Raw genomic sequence first — 5580 nt, forward strand, 5'->3', positions numbered from 1 at the left:
TCCCCGTCTCTAGTTCTTTATTTCCCGAGTGCGTCTCCTGAGTGAGGGATGGCAAGGTCTTGGCATTTGGTTTGCACCTCACACGTTGCAGACACTATTTTTTGTGCCTTTAGTTTTGCCATGAAACTGTCTAACGTGCCCCACCTAACAGCACTGGCTTAGGTCGCACTTACGAGCTCTCTGGAAAATGTCTAGGTCTATGGACGTGTGTGTTATCCCATCTGTGTATGTCTGGCACATTAGAGAAACAAATCCACAGAAACTCATGTATAAGAGAGTCTTATATAAAGGGTAAGTGCACATCAAGAAAACATCCCAACCCAGTGCTGCCCAAGCCCACAAGTCCAACATGAACCGATATGTCCGACACCAATCCACAAAGTCCTCCTCCATCTCACAAAACACACGCAATGATGCTGTCTGCAGGAGGAAAGCCGAGTCAGTGAACGTGTAAACATCTCAGCGCTGGCAGGGGTCTCCACATGGGTGTTCCAACACCCAGGGCTGCATCGGGGTAGGTCCATGTGGCTTCTCAGGGATGTCTTGCAGGAAGTGAGCCTTGCCAGCTGAAGGAGGGAACTGGCTAAAGCAGCTGCACCCTGGTGCAACCATCACAAAGCAAGAGACCCGAGAACTAGAAAGGCGAGGCTCATGGAGCCATTTATCCCTCTGCCCTTCAATTAACCCCACATGTGTTTATTGGCCAGGTTGGCACAATAAACTAACTCACCATCCAATTCTCACAGTGACCCTATGAAGGAGGTACTCATGATTGTGTATTGCAGATGAGGGATGGTGGGGATAGAAGCGGTGACTTTCCCAAAGTCCCACAGACAACAGGTAGGATAACAAAGAGTTGAATTCCCGTGGTCTGCTTCCAGTTGCTCCTCGGAGACCCTGCACAGCACTGCTTCTTGGCTTGGAATCAGTCACAGCATGGGAATCCTCAAACGAATAGTGGTGATACACTAGAGTGTGTGATCCAACTTAGTGGGTTTCGCCCATTGGTGGTGCTTTATTTTTGTTGCTTTTTTGAATAAAACAGAAAACAAAAATATTAAAGTTCAGTGCAGGTGGTAGTGAAGGTGTTGTTTATATTTGGGTATATCTGTACAAGGTCACTATATAAAATTTATTTCTGACTGGTGGTTGCAGCCAAAACCCTTTGAAAAGTGCTGCCCCAGGACAAGGCTGGAGAAGTGAGCCAGAACTCCAGGTTGCAGCACTGGGCACTTCAAGAAGCTGCTTTGCTTGAAAAGGCAAGAGACTAGAGCCATGGGATCATGAACTATCTTCTGAGCAAAAGTGAGAGAGGTGCATAAGTTTACCTCATCTTTCAGCCCTCCTCTACTGATGGCCAGGAAGGAAGTGCTGCTCCCAGCCCTCTCTTACCCAAACACTATACTTACATTCCTTCTGCAGTGAGTCCCGAGGTATTGTCTGACACCTCCAAGCAAGTCCCATGGCTTGGTTTGCTCTTCTCTGCCTGGACGGATTGATCCCTTTACATTCTTTAAACCCAATTCCAGTATCAAGTTCCTGGATACCATCAGTACCTCTGACTGCTTACATGCTTTGATTACTGGGTACTAGTTACTTGTCCAATGTTTCTCTCCACTAGACTTGAAATTCCTTGGAAACAAGAATCCATTTTATTAATCTCTGTGTCCCTGACAGTCTTTGTTCTAGAATTTTGGCATAGAATGGAATTAAGAGCAGCCATCTTATTTGGAGGGGGGGGTTGTCTCAAAGCGTCATTTGTGCAGCACCTGATATACGCACTATACGTAAGACTGAGAGGACTTTGTTAACTGTGTAGATCAAAAGGTGGAGGCTTGTGATCAGTATTATGCAGGATTCTAAAATCTCCCTCTAAGACCTCTCCATTCCTGGGTCCCGTTAATTCCCAGAGTTGGACATTGAAAACTGAAGTCTCCAATTAGATGCTCGTCACGGGACTAGCTTTCAAACTCCTGCTCCCCACCCCAAATCCCTGCATCAAAAGGGGTTCCAAACCAATGGAGACGATAAAACTCGGAAAGCTGTGATTCTTAAAACTTCAATTTACATCAAAATCCTGCTGGGAGCTTGTTAAAATCTAGATTGACTTTGCTTTTGATGCTTCTACATGGAGATTATTGGCCAGGAGATTATGGGAATATCTCTTGAGTGGGTTGCATTAGAACCTACATTTTAAGAAGGTGTTAGGAGTCAATCAAACCACAGTTCGAGAAATTCTGTATAATTAAGAACGGAACTACCCAACAGTGCCTCCCAATGCAACACTTGCTCAGAGAAGGGCTAGGTGTTGCCAGCTGGGCTTCTTGGAGAAGCCCTAATGGGGCAGACGGCATTTGAGCCGAGCCTCTAAGGAGGAGCAGGCAGACACAGAGGAAGAGGCAGGGTCAGTGTATGAAGATAGAGCCCCTTGGGGATTTCCTGCAAAAGGATGGCCTAGACAGAGACACTATCCATACATTCTACGACAAAGACCTGAGGGGCCAAACAAAACCGATCTGAATGATAATCCTGGAACCCTGAACCTCAGAGAAAAAGGATAGAGAAGTGGATTTAATTCCAAGGAGGAGAGGAAGTCCCACAAAAACAATGAAAAGGAGACAGTGGCTGCAGGTAAATTGTCGGTTGACCCGACAGTATAGGTGTCTTAACTGGAAAGTGGGTTTCAATGGAGCAAGCACCTTGGAAATATAGGGGCACAGTGGTGGCTGGTGTGGAGACAGGTGTCCTCCTCACTTATTCCTTACACCTTCCTGGTAACTAGAAGATTGGCTACCTCACCTTCACCCACCCAGTGCCTGGGAACTGCCTTTCCCAAGCACAGCCCTTGCTCTGTCTGTAGTTAGAGCCTAACTCTTGTGGGCAGGGTCCTGGTATACCAGCCCCACATCATCATCATCAGACCAGAAAAACACACAGTGCCAGGTCCCTGGCCACCCCTGGGCAGGCAAGAACTCCTTTCATAGCCAGCTTACCTGTTCCCAACTGCCCTTGTTTCCTGAGTGACTGACTTCCTTCAGGGATCAAGAACCTAGAAGTTACCCACCCTATCACACAGCACAAAGTACTTCCGGTTCAGATGCTCTGACCCCAGGAACCATCTAGGCTAGCAGGAACTTTGACTAGGATAGACATCCTCACGACTGCCACCCCTGCCCTGTGAGCTCCTGGGCTGACAGGGTGCTGGCTCATACTGAGAGGCTGCCTCCACGGTAAATATCCTTTCTGGGTCCCGTCCCTGCTCTAGTTTTCTGTTTCCTTGTTTTCTTTCATCTCTTTGCCTTGTTGCTCATCGTGTTTCTGCTTTCATTGGTTTCTCATTTCCCCCCTTATCCTTTTTTTTTTTGGCATTTTTTTCTTTTCTGTGCCCTGCCTCTAGTTTTGTTTTTTCTTTAGTTCTCTTCCTTTGTTATTATTTTCCTCCCTTTACAGTGATTAATTCCTTTGTTATTGTATGCTTGCTTTCCTTCGCTTGCTTTTTTCTCCTTTATATTTTATTTTTTTTTGCTGTTGTTCTTCTTTTTACTGTCCTGCCTAATAAGGTAACAGAAACTGTGCTCACATGGCCCAGTCACAGCTGTAGTTTCTACAGCCTCAATCACTGGGAAAGGGACACTACCTGCTCCTGTACCACCTGATCCTTGACAGAGAGTGGCCAATATCAGCCAAACTTGCCCTCAACATTGCTCCATGAATAGCAAATAGAGAACTATGCATATAGTCACCTTCTCTAGCACACCCACCAGCGGACAGGTGGTGAGTCCCTAAGATGACAGCAATATACAATCACCAATGAAATACAAATTCAACAGCACAATGCTTCAGAGACACCAAGCACTTTCAGTTCATGAAAAGAAGCATAATATAGTGGTTCAAACAAGTGCCCGAAATACAGAGCCAGAAACCACTTTTGAAAAATACAGGCCACTGGAGATCCCTGAAAAGGAATTCAAAAGAATGGTATTTAGGTACCTTCAATGGATTGAGATACAGGCCAATTAAGCTGCAGACAAAATAAAAGAAAACACAGAAAGAGCTTTAGAAGAACTGAGGAAATTACAACAAGAACTGATGAAATAAATGATAAATTAGAAACCATATAAAAACACTAAACAAAAACTTGGAAGATTAATACTAAGATTTCAGAAATAGATAATTCATCGAAAGGGCAAGGGAATAGAATTGAATCAATGGAAAGCTAGATTAGTGAACGCGAGGATAAGGCTCTCAATACTAATATCCCAGAGGAACATCGACAAAAGGAGAACAGCAACAACAGAAAGAAGAAAGCCTAAAATTATGTAACAATATGGAAAGGAATAACTTATGTGTGATCAAAATTCCAGAATAGGAATAGAGAGCAAAAAGCACAGAGAAAATCATCAAAGACTTGTTAGAAGAAAATTTCCCTATACTCATGAGGAAGACACACATTTGAGAAGCTGAAAGAACCCCCAAACTAGATAGAAATCAAAGGAAAATCTCCAAGGCATGGCACAATCAAACCCTCCAAAACCAAAAAACAAAGCATCCTGAAAGCAGGTCAGGAAAAACAAAACAAAAAGCTACTTCCAACGGAGAACCAAATGATTAAGCTCTACTCTTCTTCAGCAGAAAGCATGCACTCAAGAAAGCCAGGGGATGGCACATATAAAACTCTGACAGGAAAAAGTCACCAAGCATAATTCATGGCTGATGTTAGGTACCATCCAGGCAGTTCCAACTCATCGTGGGACAAGTGAGGTTGCATTGTGGGAATGTCAATGAGCACAAGGAAACAAAATAAGGATGTAAGCTTGAAGAGAAAATTGATCTGCTCAGTCAACCTTCACCCAGTTCACCCTAAACAGTTGAGAGAGAGAGAGAGAGAGAGAGAGAGAGAGAGAATGCAAGAAATGGACCCTTGGAATTCCTGTAAGGAATCGGCAGAAGAAAAGCATATTTTAGATTCTGAGACCTTAAGCCAGTGGTTTTCGATGGGTGCAGTAGTTCTCCTGAGAGAACATTTTGGAAAAGTGTGGCAGCAATGCGTTTAATACAAGAAGAAAAGGCACAGTGTAAACAGAGGACAAGGATGCTAGATGTACATGACAACCATGTCTCAGGCCATGCTTCATTTTCTAATCTAGCCAGCAAGTCTGTTTGTTTTTATTATCTAAGCCTAGAGCTGAGCTCATTGCTATTGAGTCCATTCTGGCTCACAGCGACCTTATAGGAAAGGGTAGGAATGTGTCTTTGGGCACTCGCATAGTTCCGTGTGTCTGGTCAGCATGAAATGTCCCTCAGGGAGTGAGCTTGTCTCCTGCCTCCAGCAGCTACGCGTCTCCTTCGCACCTCCAAATGAGGTCATCAAGTTGCGACCTGATTGACAGGCTAAACTCCACCCCATTCACTCTGAGTACTCAAATTGACAACAGATTATGTAACGACCACCAAAAGTTTTGGGGAAAACATTGTTAGAAAGACACTGTGGTATAAAATGTACATTGACTTTCGGAGGGCAAGCGAAGGACTTGCTCCGGGAATACCCTGCAGTCCGTGAGGGTCTGCTTCTCCTCTTCT

This window comes from Tenrec ecaudatus, chromosome 8 (assembly GCF_050624435.1).
Source record: "Tenrec ecaudatus isolate mTenEca1 chromosome 8, mTenEca1.hap1, whole genome shotgun sequence".
NCBI classification, from domain to species: domain Eukaryota; kingdom Metazoa; phylum Chordata; class Mammalia; order Afrosoricida; family Tenrecidae; genus Tenrec; species Tenrec ecaudatus.